General features: G+C 45.2%; 1 protein-coding gene across 4 annotated transcripts in view; it reads right to left on the bottom strand.

Moving 5' to 3' along the window:
* Positions 1 to 23549, bottom strand: part of LOC132086111 (ubiquitin-associated protein 1-like) — an 86955-nt gene that overhangs the window by 37229 nt on the left and 26177 nt on the right. The window lies entirely within an intron of this gene.

Genomic DNA, 23549 nt, shown 5'->3' with positions numbered 1-23549 from the left:
CGGCTCCCTCCCTGATGCTTCCACCGAACGTCCCAGCAGTCGCTCCGGCGGGGGGTCTCTCCTTCCGTGGAGCAGGGGCTGCCCGCCAGCTCAGTGTTGTGGCAGTCCAGCTGCCTGTTTTTAAGATCAGCATTCTCGGCGGTTTGGGGGGTGGTTTTTCGGGGATTGTCCCATGGAGGCCGCCGCCTCTCTTGTGCCCTAGTGGCATGGGGGGGCAGGTGCATCCAGAGAGTTCTGCCTCTGATCCCCAGCCCGGAGGGGATGGGGATGAAGCCAGGGGGCGGATGAGAGACAAACCCGATGCATTGCCGAGGGAGAGGGCACAATTGGAGGAGACCATAGCTGGTTTGCTGTGGGAAACAAACATCTCCAGACCCCAGATGGGATTTCTGGGGAAGGCTTCTATTTCCCTGCTGCTGGCATGCCTCAGTGGTTTAGGGGAAAGGAAGCGTCTCACTACCCGTGCTGTCATTGTGCTGGCAGCAGGGTTCAGGCCTGTGGATATGCAGAGCCTTCCTCATGGGTTTGGCCTGGGCCGTTTGGCTCAGGAAATTTCTGGGCCGGGCCCACTGCGAGGCCTCCTTATGTTTCTAGGGGTTCTGGTTTGTCCTACCGGTCCGGGTCCCCCTGTGTGAGCCAGTTTTGGGGTTCCTGGTCCAGTATGGGCCAGAGCCCCCAGGGCCTTTCCTTCTCTGGCATTGCTCTGCTCGGCTGCTGCTCTTTTGCTTTTCGATCAAAAAAAAAAAAAAAAAAAAAAAAAAAAAATTTAAAAATTAAATAAAAAAGATTGAAAATAGAGGGCAGCAGCTCTGAAGCACTGAAAACACGGAAGGGCCAGAAAGGACATTTCAAAATTGTTTCAAATTGTTTAAAATTGTGTTATGCTGTTTCAGGACAAAAAGGACTCTAAGGACTCTCAGATGTCCAAAAGAAACAACTTCAGCTGATGGACTGTTCCTGAAACTCAGCTGCATGGACTTGAATTCTCTTTACATTGTATTTTGCAATTTTCTTATATTGTAGGATTGTTTTAGTGAATTGTTAGTATTCTATATTTTGCAGGTGAAGGAATTTCCTGTTCATTCCACATCAGCATTTTTCTTTTATTTTTATACAATTTAGAAAGGTGAGATGTCGCAGACATTTCTCCACAGAAATCCTTTCCTTTTGGATTTCTGTGTCTTCGGGAGGCCAGAGGCCCCCGAAGAGAAGGTAAACAATTATTATCAGCTGCTGTGGAATGCAATAGGATTCACCTTGATTGGCTCATTTTCTATGTTTATAATTAAGAGCCAATCACCAGTTCAAGCCAGGGGACTGAGTCCTTGGCCACAACTTTGTTGTGGGTTCTTTTCTATCTATTCTTAGCTTAGCTAGCAGCTCTGCAAACCTCTCTCTATATTCTATTTAGTATAGTAATAATGTATTATATCATATATTAATAAATCAAGCCTTCTGATCAAGATACAAGATTCACCGTCTCTCTCTCACCAGCAGCGGCCCACACAGGTCGCTGTAATACTAAGCCATGAGAAAAGGAATGAGACAAAACAGCAGAGAGCCACAGCAGAGAGCTATGAGAAAATGCAACCAGAGCTAGCAACAGCCAGAACTGTGAGAAAAGGACAGCTAAAGAGCTGTGTGAAACAAAAGACAGAAAAGCTGGTAAAGCTAGAAATCCAGATGGTGTAAGAGCCAAAGAAACAAAAAAGCTGAAAAATAGAAGGAAAATCCCACCAAAGAAACAGGCAGATTTATCTCTATAAAAGAACAAGAAGTCATTAAGATATGAACTTTTCCCTTACTTCAATGAGGAGTAAAATATGAACAATAAGCTCTGAAAGCCACTATGGACATTTTAAAACTCCTGATGTTTATCTCAAACTGGCTGGGGCACTTAGATGCCGAATGGGATGCAGAAACAGCAGGAGAGATGCTGCCCATACCACAGCTGAAAAAGCCATCTTTAGGCTCCACGCCCCTTACCACCAGTAATGCACTGTGGACACAGCCTGCAGAAAAACCTCAACATGGCAGACACCATGCGCTTTGAACACAGATCACCCAAGATGGCGTTCAGCACATGGCGCGTGAGTCACTCACCCAAGATGGCCGTCGCCACGTGCCGCAGGACCTGACAGCCAAATCATCTCAAAATAGCAGAGCACAGACAGCATCCCATGGGAAAAGAGATAGCACGCTGAACACGTGGAGGCAGCAGCCAGGATCGCCTCTGTCATGGCATCCAGGAATCCACCCCATGCACTCACCAGACCCCAGAAGCATCATCACAGCACCAGAAACCAGAAGAGAAGCCAGCAGCCCCACCACCGGAAAACCCTGTCTCCTGGCAACCATAGCACTGGCCGTGTGGATGCCTTCTGCACCATCAGTGGACAACCGTGAGTTTGCCGGGACTAGGGGAGGAGGGCCAGAGGGTGGCCCCTGGTCCCCCAATGCAGGAGGGCCCCTCCTAACACTGTTTTTCCCCCTTTGCCTGTCCTCTGTGAAAGCGGAGCAGCAGCGACAGAGGCGACAGGAAACTGCAAAGATGAGTGAGACGGCAGCAAAAGCGGCAAGAGACGGAACCTGCATAATCGCTGCAGCAAGAGCCCAGTACCAAGTGCATGGCTGCGACCACGTGGCGACGCTGCAGGACAATGGTGAGCGGTGAGCCACTTTCTCAGCAGGTCCAGAGGCACCAGCAGCCCCAGCACCAGCACTCACTCCCAGCAGTGACCCAAAAACCCCAGAGCCTAACACAACGCCCTGAACCAACCCTGACTGCACCGAAAGTCGCCATCCACCCTGGAGGGGGGGGGGGGGGTCTCCCAAGTGCCCTTCTCCTACCCTGGGGACAGGGATCAGGGCATGGGAAAAGCCCATATGGGCTGAAAGCAGTGGTGAGGGCAGGGGGAGGAGACATGTGGGGGCACGGTGCTGCGAGGGTGGCCCGGATGTGTGCCGCTCCCACCACTCCTGCAACAGCCCAAGCTCCATCTCCTGCAGACTGTTATAGATACTGAGACGGAGTGGGGATCCATTCTGAATTAGGTGAAGTGCCTGGAAGAGGTGAGAGGTCTGTAGGGCCAAAGCTGAAGGAAAGGCCGCATTCCAGAGACAGCAAGGAGACAGAGAAAGAAAAACAGAAATTACCGCAAGGTCGATCTGCCCCAGACCTAGGAATTCCTCTGATAAAGAAGAACTAGTGCTAAATGTCACGCGGAATGAATATGTATGAACTTATTGTGAAACTGTATGCATATGCATTTGGGAGGGGGATAAAAGACGACCTGAGGTCTTCAGAGGCACGCATGCCTTGTTGGGGGACTTGCGTCCGGCGCGTGTCGTAAAATAAACATACCGGGCTTTACAACTTTTATAAAGTTGTGAGGTTTCTTCTTTTCTCCGCAAAACATTATGGCGAGCCAAGCCAGGAGTTCTCTGTCCCTGCAGGGGCAGGGGGGATAGACGGACCTCCAAGGCGCGCCCTAGGATTTTTTCCTGGTGGGGCTCCGCTCGTCTCAACTTGCCACCTGCGAGGACAGACAAGGACCTGCTGGCCTGCGGAGGAAGATACGGTATGTACTGAGGGGCCCCGGGGGAGGGAAAGGAGAGCAAGGGAGTAAACCACCCGGAGACGTCTGGGTTCAGCTGATAGAGCAGCTGTATTAGAGATGGGGTTCATCGTTCTGATAGAGCAGACCGCTAGTGGCTCTGGGGGTGAGCCGGGTGAACCCGTGTATGTGTGTTGAGGGTTCATAGTTCTGATAGAGCAGAACCGCTAGAGGCTCTGGGGGTGAGCCGGGTGAACCCGTGTATGTGTGTTAGGGGTTCATAGTTCTGATAGAGCAGAAGTGTTGAGCCCGTGTGTGTTTTGTTTGCATGTGTGTGATGTCCGGACACTGTGTTGCTGTATGGTTAATGTGTGCATTGTGTGGTCGGTGCACTGTGTTTCTAATCGTGCAAGTGTATAAGTGAATGGTGTATAAAAGAGAATAAATCTACAGTGCGGGGGGGTCAGTACTACCCGTGTTTGAAGCAGCCGAGTGAGGCCTGAGGCGCCGGCTGCAGCAGGCTGTGGGGGCAGGGACAGAAGTGCCTCGCAGAGAAGCGAGTGGAAGAATGTCAGTGATGGTACTTATCGTGTTTAAATGTAGTGATTTGTGTAGACTGGTACATTTTAACCGTGAGTATGAGTGTGAGCTCAGAGAGTTCCTTTGCCTTGGATGTTTGATTTTGATTGTGTCCAAGAAAATTGATGTGAGTAAATGCTGAATTATGGTATGCTATGTTGTGTTGAGAAAAGTGAGCACTTTGAGAGATATGCCCTTTCCCAGTGGTTTTGTGTGGTGATTTTCTTCCGCTGCATTGTGGTAATTTGATTCTCAGATTGTATAGTAGTGTTTGTGGAGATTTTAAGATTTTGTTGCAACAAGAGTGGCATTTTACATAGGAGAATTATAGTACGGTGATTTATGCTTAATTACGATAGAGTTAAAGGAATTCCAAGAATTCCCCCCTCTCACAGCAATTCAAGCCTTGGCTCTAGCGAATTTGAGATAAAGGGGGGGTGCGGGTGCGAGTGTTTGTGTCTGTGGGCATATCAGAGTTTCGGCTGTGACTAGCACAGCCTTTTTGCAAAGCAGTAAAAGAAGTGTAAGTAGACACAGGGCTTAATTAGATTGTGTAAGAAGATAACTAGAAAAGACTGATATTTTGTTTGATCAGAATATAGTGTCTATATCACGTTTTTGATTAGCATGCTGTGTGGGGTGACAGTGGCTGTCTCCTGGGCACAGGGACAGCTCTGGCTGCCCCGTCTCCCCAGGGAACACGGGAATGGCCTGTGAGCAAAAGCTGGATGTGCAGTTATTATTGCAGTGCGGTGTTTATGAGAAACACTGGTTTTGCTGTTCTAATAAGTGTCAGGGCACATGTAAATTAGAAGTTTCTGGTCAAGCGGATTCAGAACCTAAGGTCTTAGAACTTGTGTGTGGGAACCACATCTGATACCTGCCACCTGGAGCTGTGTGTATAGGAGGAAAGTTGAGAAACTACTGTGAAGGTCTGTAAAAAGGTTTGAGTGGAAGCGAGACAGGGCAAGGAGAAATAAATAATGAGAACTGACCAGAGCAAAGAGGTTCCTAAATTAGCCCCTTTTGGGAGGGGCTCACTGGGAGAAGGCTGCCAGTAGGAGCAGCTCAGAAAATAAAAAGATTTATAATACTTCATTGCTGTTAGTACTGTTTTAAAGTAGGAGGATAAATGGGATAGAGTTTTGTATGCTGAAATGTCTTTGTGTTTTAAGAAATCACCCAGATTTCTTGAAAAGGGAAAACAAGGCAAAGAGAAAGCAAATCAAACATGTTGTTCAGCATGCAGCATAAGATAGCAACGTATGAAACCAGGCAAGGATCATCATGCTGAAATGCAAAGCAATCACAGTTCACAAAATGAGTACATATGATTTGCTAAAGGCTCCTCCCAAGGTAAGGGAGGAAGGGTAAAGATGACCTCCCCAAAAGGGAAGAATTTTTGTCTACACAAGGGCCATATATTCAGTTTTAAATAAAACTTTAGTACCTGTGGAGAATGTTTATGTTGTAGTGAGGGGAATGAACAACTGGCCAGTCTGAGAAGGCATACTTGTGCAAACCTTTAAAGTAACATGTGTACTATGTGTACCTAAAAGCTTTTGTACAATTCGCTCAATTTGCTAAACATTCTCAAATGAGAAAGGTTACTCTGGAGGCAAATGATATAAAGATGTTTGGCTTAACATTAACAGACACTGAAATTAAGAGAGACATTAGTAAGGAGATATTAGAATAAGTAAATAAATGTTTTCAAGGGTATGGGCCTCTGCTGTACCAGGGAGAGTGAAAGATGCTCCCCCATGAGCATCAAGTTTAAGGAAAGAACACAACTAGTGAGAACTGAGTAGTACCCTCAAAAGGAAGATAAGGAAGGAATCAGCCCAATAATTGATAGTACTGGACTAAGGGCTGTCAATAAGATAACACAGAATTTATACCCTGTGGTAGCAAATCCATATACCTTACTAACTTGTTTAACACCTGAGCTAACCTGGTCCACTGTTTTAAGCCTAAGAGATGCCTTCTTTTGCCTCCCTATCCACGAAGCCAGCCAGGAAATTTTTGCATTCAAACTCAAGCTCACATAGTCCATGTGCCTGAAGGCTTCAAGATTCCCCACTCCAATTGGAGAACAGCTTGCAAAGACCCAGAGTCCCGGGAAGCTCCACAAGAGGAAAGGAGGCTGTTGCAGTATGTGGACGATCTTCTAGTAGCCACTCGGATGAGGGAAGCAGGAGAAGCCTGGACGGTAAGCCTTTTGAATTTCCTAGGACTCCAAGGACGCAGAGTCTCAAAGAAAAGGCACAGGTAGTGAAACAGAAGGTAATCTACCTGGGGTAAGAAGTGAGTGCTGAGCAGCAGACTTTAAGGCAGGGAAGCCTTATGCCAAACCCTGAAACCCCAGACAATGAAAGAACTCCGAACCCTCTTAGGTATGGTAGGGTAGTGCCAGCTGTGGGTTTATAATTATGGACTGTTCGCCAGACCCCTCTATGCTCTTATTGCCAATGGAAACAGAGATCTCCAGTGGACACAAGACACCACATGGGCCTTTCGCCAGCTACAGAGAGTGCCCTCATGTCGGCTCCAGCTTTGAAACTTCCAGATGTAAGTAAACCATTCTTTCTATTTTTCCACACAAGGAATTGCCCAGGGAATACTGGCTCAGGACTTGGACCCTTACTGAAGGGCAGTTGCTTACTTCTCTAAGCAACTAGATGCAACAGCCAAAGGATGGCCAGGTTGCCTCAGAGCTGTAGCAGCAGTCGTGCTGAATATTCAAGAGGCATGCAAGTTTACCCTGGGACAAAAATGACTGTGCTAGTGTCCCACAGAGTGTCCGTAGCACTGGAAGTAAAGGGTGGCCACTGGCTCTCACCACAGAGGTTTCTGAAATGCCAGGCCATCATGGTAGAGCAAGACGATGCAGAGATAGTGGTGACTAATATTGTCAACTCAGCTTCTTTTCTCAGTGGACACCATAGTTGCCTAGAGACCACCGAAGCTACATACTCCCGCCGCCCAGGCTTAAGGGACATTCCTCCGGACGATGTAGAGACCTGGTTCACTGACAGGAAAGCGACATTGCAAAGTTCACGGTGACTACCTGCAGAGAGGTAATCGAGTCTGGACCCTTACCAACAGGGACCTCTGCGCAGAAGGCTGAGATAATTGCCCTGACCCGTGCCCTGGAAAGGGCAAAAGGGAGGAGAATAACCATCTACACAGACCCAAGGAATGCATTTGGAGTCATATATGCACATGGAGCCATCTGGAAAGAGAGGGGACTGCTGACCTCACAGGGAAAGAAGAGACAATCCAGCTGCTGGAAGCAGTTCAGCTACCTGAAAAGGCATATTAAGGCACACTAGAGAGTGAGCTTAAAATTGGAGGGAAGAAATGAGCTGGCGGATGGAGAGGCAAAGAAAGCAGCAAAGGGTGAGGTACAGATTTTCCTCGAAGGTAAGCCATAATACAATAATACTAACCAAAAGAGACGTACAACTGCAAGGGGTGGGCTACCATTGAAAGAGAGCTAGGAATCCCTTCCCATTTTCGTGGTTACTAGTGAAGGAAGGGCACTAGAAAACACACTAGGGCCTAACTACTTAGAAGCCTTTTATAGAGTGTGGCTACTTTTCCGAAATGACCAAGGCTGCGAGTGATACAGAGTGCATTACACAAATCTGATTGAAACAATCGTTGTATCGTTGTCAGGAATTTATATGCCACTATCACTCAGGTAAGCCGACAATGTGATCCTTGCCTCCAGACTAACCCCAAAATACACCCCTGGCCAAAACTCGGTCATACTGGGAGGGGCCATGGGCCTGTACAGCAGTGGCAAATTAACTTTTCAGAACTCCCAAGGAAAGGGGGGTATCAGTATTTACTGGTATTGATAGATACATTTTCAGGGTGGCTAGAAACATTCCCCACCAGAACTGTCAAAGCTCAAGAGGTGACCAGATTATTTTTATAAGGAATAATACCACGCTTCAGAGTTCCAGCCACGATATCCTCAGATAAAGAATCACATTTCATTTCCAAAATAGTGCAACAGATTAGTAGCCATCTGGGCACAGATTAGGAACTTCACACCCCATACCACCCCCAATCAAGCGGCCAGGTGGAGAGAATGAATCATTTGATTAAGCAGCAAATCATAAGACTGGGGCAAGAAGTTAATCTACCCTAGCCCAAGCTCTTCCACTAGCAATATTGCAAATTCAAACTAAAACCTTGAGCTAAAGGAATGCTGAGTCCTTTTGGAATGCCTTATAGAAGACCATATAGAACACAAAGGGAATGTCCAGAATACATGGTGGCATTAAGCAAACAGCTCAGAGTAATTGAGAAACATGTGGCTGGAACTTGGAGCAGGGAGTTAGATAGCCTGGGGATGATGTATATGTTAAGTCTCTTACAGAGAAGACTTCGGAACCACAGTGGGACAGACCATTGCGAGTACTTCTCACCACCTTCACTGCAATCAAAATCAAGGAGCAGAATGCCTGGATCCATCACTCTCGGGCGAAGAAGGCCCAGAAACCCCTTAAGGAGTGACGCCAGGAGACAATGAACTGCGATTAAAACTTACTCGGGCAAAATGAGTATATTGCGGTCGGGAGTAGCTCATATCTTAGTTTGTAGAATTGTATTGTGTGTAATCATAACTGAAGTTTCAGAACTTGAGAGTACCTCTGTTCAAAGTAATGCTAAATGGCCTTGGTCCCTGGCATTTAATCAGTATACTGGATCATAGGAAAACCTTCTGAGATAAAAGATTTAAACATATCTACTGTAGTCATCCACGAGAATCAGATATGTGAGGAGCAAGAATGGCAAGAACAGGAACTGTGGACTCTTCAAGGAATCAGAGGAGAAGAAATCAAAGTAGGGTGCCAGGTCATCAATAGGGTAGCTTATGAGAGACCAGATGTAATTAGTGTCTGAACCTCTCCTGGTGTATATGAACACCAGGAAGTCTGTGATAACCTAAGTGAATCAGACTGTTGGTATAATTTCACCTTGATGCAGCCTGTAGAAGTGACCTGCCTTTGAGCTCGAATTACTATCAGACTTTCATTTGAATTCAAAGTGGATGTGACTGAACAACAGCTATTATTCAATCCAGAATGGTCTCTCAAATGTGTGGAGTTGATAATGCAAATTAACATCTCAAAAATCCAACCAGCCTGCTCCTCCTTCCTAAAAACTCCCTTTGAGGGCTGGACACTGCACTTTTTACCACAGCAGGGCCTTATACACCCCATACTAGTTCAGACTAAAACAGGCATATCTCAGGAGCAGAACAAGAAAGGAAGGAGCCAGCTCTCCTGGTGCCTAAAACCAGGAACACCAAGAAATCAGTTTCCTTAGGTCATTTTCCAAGCCGGTTGGCTGAACACTCAGGCAATGACTGGTAAAGGGTGCTGAACTGCAGGTGGTAAATTAACCCAAGCAAGGAAGGTGATTTTCTTTATTTATAGCTATCCCTTTTCCTACTGAGATTTGGATCAGTGATTGTCCCAGTCTGAGGCAGTTGGATTCTGCTTAAAAGAGGTAGAGAGAGACTCCCCCTCAGAGCTCAGCAGCAGGCTGTAGGATTTTGAGAATCACTTTTGTGCTGAGTGTTTCAAGTAGCAGAAACCTGGTCCCAGTTTCTTCTGAGGCACTGCAAATGAATTTAGGCTCTTCTCTTAGACTTCCCCTTCATTATTTACTTGAGGCTTGGACCTGAAGCTAGGGGCAAGGTGGGTGAAGTTTCGTAGACCAGGAGAGACATTCCTGCTTGCCACACATCTGGGAAATCAGGTGCTCTGGAGGGGGAAGGAGATTCCTGAGGTCTCTACATTTCAGAACAAACATTGCCTCAAATATGACCTAAACCTCTGTCAGATACACTTGTGAAGTGTGTCTGAATTTGCAGTGTGAGCCCAGCACATCCCTCTGGCAGGGAGGGATGGTCATAAACAGAAAGCAGTTCCTGTTCCCCATAACAAACATCTAACTGGTATATTAGGGACAAAATTAGGAGTTTTAAATGGAATTGATTCAGAAATACTGGTGAATAAACTGGCCACTGCAGCAGGTAGCCTAACAAAATTGAAGCAGCCTTTATAGTAATCTCTATTGGCATTAGGAGCTAGCCAGTGACAGATTTCAAAAGTACTGCTGAAGTAAGGAAGTATGAAAAGGCCGGGGACCAAGACCACAAGTTGATAGTAGAAACACTTAGTATAGTACAAGATAATGTGTCTTTAGCTTTCAGTTGTATATAAGCACAGTTATGGATACAAGCAACAGCAGCTCTGATCATATGGGAAAGGGGTGAAGGTAATTTTCCAGCTAAAATTCAAGAAATTGTGTGGGATAATGCAATTGATATTGAAAGGAAGTTTCAATCCTGGCAGACTATGGTGAATTTCACCTATGATCCTGTTTCTAATGTGGCAACTGCCTTTGTGCTTACCATACATAATGCCACTGTTTATGTTGTCCATCCCATCATTGCTCTAGGATCAAACCATGAAAAAACAATACTCTGTCCTTCAGAACATAGAGTATGGGCACGAAAGATGAATGGAAAGTGGCAGACAGTAAACTTAGAATCCTGCATTACTAGAGAACAGATGGGATTCATTTGCGAAAGCAATACTATTAATGCTCAGGATGTGTGTTTGGACACTGAACAGAGTATTTGTCCCTTCAAAGTCCATCCAGTCACTGACCAGAAAACTGTGCTCGTATATACTGGAAAAGGGGGTATGCTTGAGAACTGCTTGTGCGGCTGTACAAATTGATAGCAATGATGTTATTCTGTCTAGTAGAAACCTCTCTAATCTCTGTATATGTAATTTTGTTAAGATTATTGGATGTGATCTTTGGGTGGTCACCAACTGCGAATAGAATCTTTAATAAGTTGTGTCACCCCATTGTAGTCTTACTAATATTAGTTGGGATAAGTTTAGGACTATCTATTATATTGTTAATTTGGTACTGGAGAATGCTACAACAAATAGCTGTACTAACATCTTTGTCAAAAGCACACGGTGAAGCACTAAAAGACACTTACTGTTGTGAAAGTTTTCATTAAGTAAAAGAATTTACTTATTTCCTAGGAAAGGGGGGAATGAGATGGAGTGGGGATCCATTCTGAATTAGGTGAAGTGCCTGGAAGAGGTGAGAGGTCTGTAGGGCCAAAGCTGAAGGAAAGGCCGCATTCCAGAGACAGCAAGGAGACAGAGAAAGAAAAACAGAAATTACCGCAAGGTCGATCTGCCCCAGACCTAGGAATTCCTCTGATAAAGAAGAACTAGTGCTAAATGTCACGCGGAATGAATATGTATGAACTTATTGTGAAACTGTATGCATATGCATTTGGGAGGGGGATAAAAGACGACCTGAGGTCTTCAGAGGCACGCATGCCTTGTTGGGGGACTTGCGTCCGGCGCGTGTCGTAAAATAAACATACCGGGCTTTACAATTTTTATAAAGTTGTGAGGTTTCTTCTTTTCTCCGCAAAACAATACATATTATAATATTGTCTTTTCATAGATATTAAAATGGATTTTATATGTGTGCTGTTAAGTAACTTTGTTATAAAGATATAGTTTGTATTTCTGCTGTTACTTAAGCTTAGACATGGTAGTGAAATAGCTATGCTTGTGTTAAAATGCCTGCTTTGATGGGATAACATTCAATGAACACAGGATGAGGACTGTCGCAGACATTTTTTCACAGAAATCCTTTCTTTCAGATTTCTGCGTCTTCTGGAAGGCAGAGGCCTCAGAAGAGAATGTAAACAATTGTTATCAGCTGCTGTGGAATGCAACAGGGGCACCTTGATTGGCTCATGTTCCCATGTTTGTAATTGGAGGCCAATCACGGGTGCAAGCTAGGGACTGAGTCCTTGGACACAACTTTGTTATAGATTCTTTCTTTCTATTCTTAGCCTAGCTAGCAGCCTCTGCAAATCTCTCTCTTTATTCTATTTAGTATAGTTATAATGTATTATATATGACATATCAATAAATCCAGCCTTCTGATCTAGAAACAAGATTCACCGTCTCTCTCTCACCAGCAGCGACCCCATGCAGGGCGCTGTAATAGAGGACACCTGCTACAGATATGCCAACTATCAGCACTCACCGTCTGAAGACAGTGTGGACCAAGGCCCAAACTGGAAGTGATAAGGAAGAACCAAAACCACAGCCAAGAAACACACATGCTCTAAAAAGACAGATCCAAGGATGGGCCATGTAAAATAGTTCCTGGAAAATGTAAATTAGTTTTTGCATATGCATAAACGTCTATGAATATGCAACAGGATTATGTAATGGAAAAGGTATTTAAGGGGTATCCCCTAAGGTGACAGCATGGTCTTGACTCAGTGCCAAGATGCACCCGGCCGTAATAACCTTTGCTCTATCATCCTTGTCTCCTATTGTCCTTTATTAAACTTTTTAAATTTTCACAGGAGAGTGAACATGTTTTTCATATGACCCTCGTAAACTAACACTAAAACCTAGCTGGACAGGTAACTTGCTTGGAGTTGCTTGCATTGAGAGCCATTCAGGAATGGGAGGAGGAGCTTCTTTTATTCCTGAGTGACTGATTATAAGAGGCCTCTGGGGAGCACAGCAAGCAGGAGTGGGCAAACAGGGGCGTGGCATGGCTCTGGGGCGTGGTCATAGCAGTTTGCGCAGCAGTTCGCGCAGGTAGGGCAAGCAGGCAGGGTTGCAGGTTTTCTTGCTAATAAGGTGTGCTGTGTGTTGTTTGAGGTGTTTCTGTTGGCTGCTTAATTTTGGGCTTTCTGCTAGTAATGGTTTTAACACGGTCAAAAACTGTGGCTGGTACAAGTGTATGTGACCAAGTGGAGCCCTCCAAAACGGATCTGTCTGTACAGACCTATTCCTGCCTGGAGTGTTTGAGCTTATCGGTGGTTTCGGGGGGTGTTGTGGAGGAGGCCTGCCTATGATGTGAACAGGTGAACGACCTCCTTTCGCTGGTAACTGAGCTTAGGGTGGAAGCTGAAAGATTAAGAAGTATCAGGGAAAGTGAAAAGGAAATAGACTGGTGTAGTTCAGCCCTTACATCTTTAAGTGAGGCCCACCAAGAGTAAGAGGACTCATATGCCTCACACTCTCAGGAAATAGAAGGGCACCTGGTGGATGAAGGGGAGTGAAAATGGGTCCCTGCTCAGGGAGGTAATAATAAAAAATTCCTCCTGACCCCCATCCCCATGCCAGGTGCCACTTCAGAAGAGGTATGAGGCCCTGGATCTAGAGAGCCAGTCAGATGATTTAGAAGAAAATTATCTGCCCAGTGAGTCTCCCAATTATGACTCATCTGTAAGATGGATCACTACCTCTAACATCAAGAAGATAAGAAGGGTAATCATAGTGGGTGATTCCCTTCTGAGGGGAACAGAGGGCCCCATATGTCGACTGGACCCATCCCACAGGGAGGCCTGCTGCCTCCCTGGGGCCCAGGTATGAAATATCACTCAGAGACTTCCTGGCCTGATTCAGCCCTCTGATTATTACCCACTGCTGATACTCCAGGCTGGCAGTGATGAGATTGCAAAGAGGAGTGCCAAGGCGATTAAAAGGGACTTTAGGGCACTGGGTCAAGTGGTCAATAGGACAGGGGCACAGGTAGTGTTCTGGTCAGTCCCTTTGATGGCAGAGAAAAATGATGAAAGAAATAGGAAAACTCACATCATTAACAAGTGGCTCGAGGCTTGGTGTCATCAGCAAAATTTCGGATTCTTTGATCATGGGGCAACTTTTACGGCACCTGCTCTACTGGAACCAGATGGGATACATCTCTCTGTTAAGGGAAGAAGGTTTTTAGCTCATGAACTGGCAGACCTTGTTGAGAGGGCTTTTAACTAGGTCTGAAGGGGGAAGGGGATGCATCTGGGCTGTCTGGAAGCAGGCCCAAGGGTGGTAAGCCTGAGTTAGGAGAGAAATCAGTAGCCCAGCTGAGGTGCATGTATACCAATGCATGCAGCATGGGTAACAAACAAGAAGCGCTGGAAGCCATGATGCAACAGCAGAACTATGATGTAGTCACCATCACAGAAACATGGTGGAATGACTCACATAGTTGGAGCACCGCACTGGAGGGCTACAAGCTCTTCAGAAGAGACGGGAAAGGGAGAAGAGGTGGAGGGGTGGCCCTTTATACTAAGGAGGCTTTTGATGCCATAGGTATTGAAACTTACAAATATGGAGTTGAATGCCTATGGGTAAGAATTAAGGGGAAGACCAAGAAGGCTGATATCCTACTGGGAGTCTGTTATCGTCCACCCAACCAGGAAGAAGAGGTGGACAACTTACTCTATAAGCAGCTGGAGAATGTTTCAGGATCACCAGCCCTTGTTCTTGTAGGTGACTTCAACCTACCAGACACCTGCTGGGAACTTAATACAGCAGAAAAGGGGCAGTCCAGTAAATTTTTAGAGTGTATGGAGGATAACTTACTGTCACAGCTGGTGAGTGAGCCCACCAGGGGAGGGACTATGCTAGACCTGTTGTTTGCAAATAGAGATGGGCTGGTGGGAGATATGGTGGTTGGAGGCTGCTTGGGGCACAGTGATCATATAGTTATAGAGTTGTCGATATTTGATGAAATCAGGATGAACGTTAATAAGACTTTTACATTCATTAGAGTTATGGAGGGCAGACTTTGGCCACTTTAGGAGACTTATTCAGAGGGTTCCTTGGGAAGTAATCCTTAAAAACAAAGGAGTCCAGGAAAGGTGGGCGTGCTTCAAAACAGAGATGTTGAGGGCACAGGAACAGACTGTCCCTGTGTGCCGAAAGATGAGTCGATGGGGCCAACATCCAGCCTGGATGGGCAAGGAGGTTTCAAAGGAACTTAAGAATAAAAAACGGATGTATCATCTTTGGAAGGAGGGTCAGGTCTCTCAGGAAGTATTTAAGGGGGCTGCTAGAGCATGTAGAAAAAAATCAGGGAGGCCAAAGCTCAGTTCAAACTTAATTTGGCAAATTGGTAAAGGATAATAAAAAATGTTTTTACAAATATATTAATGGTAAAAAGAAGGGTAAGACCAACCTTTGTTCTCTACTGGATGAGGGAGGGAACTTGGTAACTTCAGATGCAGAGAAGGCAGAAGTGCTTAACGCCTTCTTTGCCTCAGTCTTTAGTGGGAAGACAGCTTGTCCCCAGGACAACTGTCCTCTTGGGTTGGTTGATGGTGCCAGGGAACAGAATGGTTCCCCCATTATCCAGGAGGAGGCAGTTAGAGAACTGCTGAGCTGCTTGGATGTTCATAAATCTATGGGACCAGATGGGATCCATCCCAGGGTGATGAAGGAGTTGGCAGATGAGCTTGCAAAGCTGCTCTCCATCATTTACCAGCAGTCCTGGCTCACTGGTGAGGTTCCAGATGACTGGAAGCTGGCCAATGTGACACCCATTCACAAAAAGGGTGAGAAGGAGGATCCTGGTAATTATAGGCCAGTTAGCCTGACCTCAGTACCCAGTAAGGTAATGGAACAGTTTATATTGAGTATCATCATGTAGCACTTACAGGATGGCCAGGGTATCAGACCCAGCCAGCATGGGTTTAGGAGGGGTAGGTCATGTTTGACCAACCTGGTCTCCTTTTATGACCAGGTGACCCACCTGGTGGATGCAGAAAAGGCTGTGGCTGTTGTCTGTTTGGAATTCAGCAAGGCCTTTGACATGGTCTCCCACAGCATACTCCTGGAGAAGCTGGCAGCCCGCAGCTTGGACAGGAGCACTGTTTGCTGGGTTAAGAACTGTCTGGATGGCTGGGCCCAGAGAGTGATGGTGAACAGTGCTGCATCCAGCTGGTGGCCAGTCACCAGTGGTGGCCGTCAGGAGTCTGTGCTGGGGCCAGTTCTGTTCAATATTTTTATTGATGACATAGATGAGGGCATTGAGTCTTTCATTAGTAAATTTGCAGACGACACTAAGCTGGGAGCATGTGTCAATCTGTTGGAAGGTAGGAGGGCTCTCCAGAGAGATCTGGAATGGTTGGATGGATGGATGGATGGATGGATGGATGGAATCCAATAAGATGACGTTTAATAAGTCCAAGTGGCGAGTCCTGCATTTTGGCCACAATAACCCCCTGCAGTGTTATAGGCTGGGGACAGTGTGGCTGGACAGTGCCCAGGCAGAAAGGGACCTGGGGGTACTGGTCGACAGCCAACTGAACATGAGCCAGCATTGTGCCCTGGTGGCCAAGAAGGCCAACGGCATCCTGGCCTGTATCAGGAATAGTGTGGCCAGCAGGAGCAGGGAGGTCATCCTTCCCCTGTACTCGGCACTGGTGAGGCCGCACCTTGAGTACTGTGTCCAGTTCTGGGCCCCTCAGTTTCGGAAGGATTTTGAGAGGCTTGAGCACAACCAGAGGAGGGCTATGAGGTTGGTGAGGGGCTTGGAACAGAAGCCCTATGAGGAACAACTGAGGGAGCTGAGGTTGTTTAGCCTGGAGAAAAGGAGACTCAGAGGCGACCTTATCACTCTCTACAGCTTCCTGAAAGATGGTTGTAGTCAGGTGGGGGTTGGTCTCTCTCTCCAGGCTGCAACTGACAGAATGAGAGGACACAGTCTCAAGCTGCACCAAGGGAAATTTAGGTTGGACATTAGGAAAAAGTTTTTTACAGAAAGGATGATAAAGTACTGGAATGGTCTGCCCGGGGAGGTGGTGGAGTCACCATCCCTGGAAGTGTTTAAAAAAAGACTGTTTGTGGCATTTGGTGCCATGGTTTAGTTGCTTTGTCAGGGAATGGGTTCGACTCGATGATCTTGAAGGTCTCTTCCAACCTAGTGATTCTGTGATTCTGTAACCACTTCCTTTATATAGAAAAGGTTACCACTGACATAAAAACCTTAACCCTCTCTCATCTTAAAGCAAAACACTAAAAATGCCTAAATTCTTCTGTTAAACATGCTATCCTTAAAATATAATAACCTAAAAGTCTCCATACACTCCACAGCTTTAAATTAACAAGTTTCAGTTGCAGAGTTTTCTAAGTACCTGACTCTCGTCACTTCTGTTTACAATGTCTATAAAATAATTTTCAAACCAAACAACACTAACTACTACTTTTCATATTTTTGCATAGCTAAATCGTTCATACCAACTTCTGTTGAAATTAATAGCAAGTTTCTAAATATTCCAAGTCTGTCCCTGCTATCACCAACTCACCATAACCAGATGTACTAACACAGGTAAAGTGTGCCTTTGACAAACAGAGAGGGGGAGATGCATATATTTCCACAAATGCCAGTATTCAATGGGTAACAACACTCTGTACCGGCTAGAAACCTTAGGAATAACAGCTCACCTGTGATTTCACCTAGACCTCAAAAATCAGACACTTAAAAAACATTAAATACTACCCTTAGCAGTTTTTAATGTTACCTCTGATAGTTTTAAAGTTTTGTTTGCAATGCTCTAGTTATAAGTTTCAAGTAATTAACCTGCAGCGTGCCACCTAGTAACATTGTACTTTAATAGCTCCTAGACATGATAGTAAAAAACTTATGGAACACACCAATAGCTAGAAAGATTGAGTGTAGCAAAAAGTTTTATATTTTAAAACAGAAAAGGCAAAATTATCACGACATAAGATGGACTGTATGCCTTATAAGAGGAAGAGAGGTTTGGCTACAGAGAGCCAGTCCCAGATATGAATGCAAGCAGGTAGCTATTGGTCAATAGCTGTGTGGTAACCAATGAGTCAAACTCAGATTCTTTTGAATAGCCTATAAAAAGGGCTGTGTACACCAATAAAGTCTCTCTGCTTCATGAAAACCCCGATGTGTGTCATCTCTCCGTCCCCATGCACCACGACACCAGGGGATATCTTCTGCTAATGGACCATCAAGTCTCACTGCATGACTGATAAAATTACATCACCCCATTGTGAGATGTTCCACTCAGGGGGAGGAACCAAGCATTCCTACCTGGATATAATTTGATATTTGGAACACCATGAGCAGCCTTATCCACAGGATTCCCAGAGGAGAAGAGCTCCATAATCACCACTGGACCTTCAAAGGAAGAGCAGACCCTTCTACAGTATCACCGCTTCAACAGAACCACATCTATCCCTTCAACAGGACTGCTACCACCACCCTGACCAACAGGGTGTCAGGTTGTATCCTGACTCAGTTTAAGCCAGTGTTCTTTGCCTTTATTTTAATTTTCCTATTAAATTGCAGTTCTGACTTGGAATCCTCTGCTGGTTTGTTTTCAAAGTAGTACAAAGATGTAGGAAGATAAGCTGCTGGAATTTCTGACTGACAGACATATAATTTTACAAACTATAAAAGCTACACAAAACTTTCACAAAGCAGAAGTTTTCTGCACAGTAATATGTAGGGCTGCTTCCCAAAGTTTGGATGCAAACTCCATGGTTACTTTTCCAGGAACTGAGTGAAAGGACTTTATGTGTACTCCATTATCAATTTGGTGGTAAGTTACATTAACTCCTAATCTATACTAATTCTTTGCTAGCTGTAATATAGGTACGTTTTATAATGCACTGTTATTTGTATCTACTAGAAGTTCTTTGTTTTATTCTGTGTAGTAAGTCTGTTTAAAGTCTTCTGTCTGCTAATCTTGTGTCTATTCAATAAATAATTCATTTTACAATAGCATTAATTGGCCATTCTTAAGAACTTGTGAGTGAGATCAATTTGAGGTGCAGGCCGCCTCAGAGCCACTGCCAGAAATCTAAGCCTAAGGCAGGATTTGTGTAAAAGCTCTTGTCTCCATTCATAACACTGTCTAATAGTTTATTATCTTTCTTTTATTGTGGTGACCAAAACTGCTAACAATATTCAATGTGAGGCTGCACCAGTGCAGAGCAGAGCGTGACAATCCCCTTCCTTGATTGGCTGTCTTGGTGCCCCCCAGGACACAGTTGGCTCTCCTGGCTGCCAGGGCAGTGCTGACTCATATTCAGCTTTCTGTTGACCAGGACCGCCAGGTCCTGTCATTATGTGCTATCATCACTTAAACTCCCATACTATGCACCAGTGTCTGGTCCCAGAGTCCTGTTGGACAAAAGTATTATTTCTTCCAGCTTTGAAACCATCAGGCCAAATAACCTATATCCTATCTACACCATCAGGATGAAAAAGTGTTCCAGCAAGAATATAGTAGTATTTTCACTGATCCTTAGTGAGAAGCACGTATTCAAGCATTGCACAACACAGCATCCAGATGGCACCTCACTAGCCACCTGATGCCTTAAGTTTTAGCTTTCATATTTTTCAGATTCTGTGCTGCCTTGGTGTGTAACTCTGAACTTCATATTAAGTGTTAGTAAGTTCTCTTCACAGGGTAGTTAGACTAAACAATCCTTTTCCAGCTTGAGAATAAAGGACAACTGTTACAGCCTCAGGCACAAAAACATAAACAATGGCAAATTGAAGAGATCAAACCAGGAAGATGGGACTTCATAACATGAAGCTGTAATTGGACAATTAACCCCAATATGTAAATGGACCAAAACTTATAAAAGTGTGAAAACTCGTGACTCTTTGTCCATCTTGTGACCATCTTGAGTCCATCTTGGGTGTTAGCCCTGGCCAGGGTCTTGTACTGCCCAAGGTCTATCCTTTAAGGCTTTTTGATAAATACCTACCATATTAACTCTGTCTAGTCTCTGTTCTAGATCAGCCTCTTTAGGCATCACACCAACATAGTTATTTGAAGCATGGCATCCAAATTGCCTTTGAACTGGCAATTTGAGAACCTGGATATGCCAAAGCATTTGCTTATGTAGAAATAACAACTCTGACAGCCTTTGCATTGAGACTGATAAATCATGACCAGGCCACAGACCACTAGATCTCTCATCTGCTCAGAGTCTGGTGCGACTGCTGCTACTATGCTCTGCTTAGTCCCCCTGGCACAAGTCATGCTCTAAGCAGGATGATTCAAGTGAAGCACTATTGTGGAATGTCCCTGTTCCTAAAAGACAGGAATTTGATCTTACCCTTCTTGTGTTGCTAATAACTCCTCCCTTGACCCAAACTCTGAGTCTACCCCTGTGATACCCTATAAAAACCCCACCACCCTTCCTTTGCCCCATCTTTCTGTCTACATCCCGCCCTTCCTCCCTGGGGGTAATAAATGGATTCTTGAGCTTTCTGAAATGAGGACCTGTCTCGTTTGTTCCCATGCCTGGCGCCAGCAGCTGCACCCTCCCTGGACACGACGAACCCAGTTGCAACGCACTGCAACAAATGGTGGAGAATGCGGGCAGCCAGTGAGAACAGAACTACCGGCACCCCGTAAGTCTTGCAGGACTCCCATCTTAAAAGGAACATGAAGCTAAAAAACTTATGGGGAGGGGAATCCCCAGTAAGGGCACCAGCTTACTGGGACCGGGCAATGGGACTAACATCTACCGTCACTCAGCGAGATGCTTATGAACGGTTTAAGTTTTTTCGTTTTTCATGGGAGGGAGTTTTTAAGAGCTACAAGCGGCTAGTCTGCCTGCAAAAAGGAGCATTCCGTGGACTCTTGTCAACTTTCCCGACACATCAGCCGCATCTTATGGATGGTAAAAGCCCTGGAGGGTACTTATGGACAGGTATGGATGATTGCATACAGCGTGGTAATGCTCTGAATCTGTAGTCCCCCCTCCTGTAACCCCCATGTTTTTCAGTTTCTGTGAAGCTGCCCATATGTGATAGGTGAGTAATGTGATGATTGACTCTCACAATTAACAGACAAATATCATCTGTATAGGTTAAGAAAGGTTTTATAGATTTATAGTTATGTTTTACCCCTTCATGTTGTTATCAAGAGACAGCCAGGGTTGGGACATCTGGGAAGGTCAGCTTGTCACTATGGTGACAGCTGACCTCCAATCAGGATTTGAGGAAGAGAACTCCACCACTGGACAGCGAAGAAGGGGTTGATGGACAGAACTTTGGGAGGGGTTAAAGGGTTAAAAGGTGAAACCTCCATTGTGTGGGTGAGCACACAGTCAGGAAAATCCTTTGCTCCTGGCACCGTAACTTTTTCTCTATTCAGTCTTCTGTTGTATTTTTGATAAGGTTTAATAAACCTTTCTAAAATTGTGAAAAGCGAGTAGCCATTTCTCATACATATCTTTCCGTACCCTTTTGTTCCTAAGAGTGCGGCAAGGAGTGAAAACTGCCAGGATGGCATGGAGTTGCTACCGTCTCTCTGTCATTCTGTGTCCCTCTCTGCCACCCTATCCCCCTTTCCCTGAAGGCAGAACAAGGGACGGAATCCGTCCAGAAGTGACACAAAAGTGCTACCGTCCTTTCGCTGTCCTGTGTCCTCCTTCGCCCACTGTCTTTCCATATCCCCTGTTCCCTACTCTGGAAGGTGATGGCTGCGCTGTCCCGGGCCCTCTTTCTAAAAATGGCGCTTAGTACGCTGTTTAAGAGTTCCCTTTTTCCCACCTAAGTCCTTCTTTTCCAATCCTGAACTTCCCCTTCCCCCCTACCTACCTCCTCCCTCTTTGTGCCACCCCTCTGCAGTTGGCCCCGCCCCAGGCCCGCATGGCAGGGCTGCTCAACCCTGTGAAGAAATCAGCCAGCCTTGCCACCGCACCCCCAGCGCTGGCCCCGCTCCAAGCCCTACGTCTGGGACCCTCGCCGCTTCCCTCGCTTTGCAATCATCATCATTCAAGATAACAACACCCATAACACCAGTACTAAAGCCGAGACCAAACACTAAAGACTGTGCCCCTCATAAAGAGAAGATCAAAGAAATGCACCCCTTCTGGTGAGAAGATCAAAAGCTAGAAGAGATTAAACTGTTAACTCATTAAGTAAAAATGCCTTCATTTAATAATCATTTCTGTTACTTTATCCTTTATGATTAAGTCTCAAATGCTTTTCTATTCCTTGTTAATTTAGTTTAATAATATTCAGTTTGGTTGTGTAAACTATTAAGCCATATTCCCGAGAATCCCCTTATGATAAGTTATTCAGCATGCATTAATCAGTTTAAAAATGGGGGAATTGTGGAATGCCCCTGTTCCTAAGAGACGGGAATTTGATCTTACCCTTCTTGTGTTGCTAGTAACTCCTCCCTTGACCCAAACTCTGAGTCTACCCCTGTGATACCCTAAGAAAACCCCACGACCCTTCCTTTGCCCCATCTTTTCATCTAGATCCCGCTCTTCCTCTCTGGGGGTAATAAATGGATTCTCAAGCTTTCTGAAATGAGGACCCATCTCGTTTGTTCCCATGCCCAGCGCCGGCAGCTGCACTCTCCCTGGACATGATGAACCAAGTTGCAATGCACTGCAATACAGGATCACCTCTATGCACTCATCTCACAGCCCAAATTACTCAAGTGTTGCAAATACTCATCTTATTAGGCCTACTGACATACTAAGTGGTGCTGTTCAAAACAACACCTCCCCTTATAAGACATCTCCCCTTGAAGAGACTTCTTGTTTGTCTGAAATTGATACTAGCCACTGAGAATACAAACACACATTGTGGTACTTACATAGCAACACTGTTTTGGTACAGAAATGGACTCACACTGAAGAAGTTTGCGGAGAACTGTCTCCTATGGGAGAGACCCCACAGTGCAGCAGGGGAATGACTCCTCTCCCTGAGCAGTGGGAGAAACCACAGGTGATAAATGGACCATAACCCCCATTCCCTGTCTTCTTGCCTGGCTGGGGAAGGAGGAATGGTGGAGGGAAGGCGTTTTTAAGGGTTTATTTTACTTCTCATTACCCTGCTCTGATTTTGTTAGCAATAAATTCAATTAATATCTTTAATTTTTGTCTGTTTTGTCTGTGACAGAATTTGGGGAGTGATTTCTCCCAGTCTTTATCTCAACCCACAAATCCTTTGTTAGATTTTCTCTCCCCTATGCAACTGGGTAGGGGAGTGAGCGAGCGGCTTTGGTGCATGCCAGGCATCTGGACTGCATCAATCCACTACATGAAGTTAAAATCTGACCTAGAAAGACAAGAATCCTTTTATTTTTGTAAACCGATGACCCTTCTGCTTGAACACACTGATGGGTAAGAGCGCAAATTGTTTTTAATGAAAGATTCTAAAGCAATTAGAAAAACCTATGTAGAGGAAGTATTATACAAGCTACAGTTGTATAGTCACATCTTAAAGTGGAGCAATGAAATGGGGTTTTTTTAACTGTTATTTAATATGGCTGTTACCCACTTCATCTTTTGTGTTAGTTTAAAACAATCTGGGGTTTTTTTAGTGGACAGGGGAAGCCACAGAGGCACCTTCTGAGAGAGATGCTCGAAACTTCTACTATGTCCAGTAGAGCCAATCCCTGAAGGCTCTGACAATAGACATGTTGCTGGCCCAATTAGAGAAGTTGATAAAGCCTCTGTGATGACATATTTAAGAAGGAAAAAGATGTGCACAGTCCTTTTCAACTAACTAACTAATTCA

The sequence above is a fragment of the Ammospiza nelsoni genome, chromosome W (assembly GCF_027579445.1).
Source record: "Ammospiza nelsoni isolate bAmmNel1 chromosome W, bAmmNel1.pri, whole genome shotgun sequence".
In the NCBI taxonomy this organism is placed as follows: domain Eukaryota; kingdom Metazoa; phylum Chordata; class Aves; order Passeriformes; family Passerellidae; genus Ammospiza; species Ammospiza nelsoni.
The sequence above is the reverse complement of the archived record's forward strand: the minus strand, read 5'-3'. Positions and strand labels throughout refer to the sequence as shown.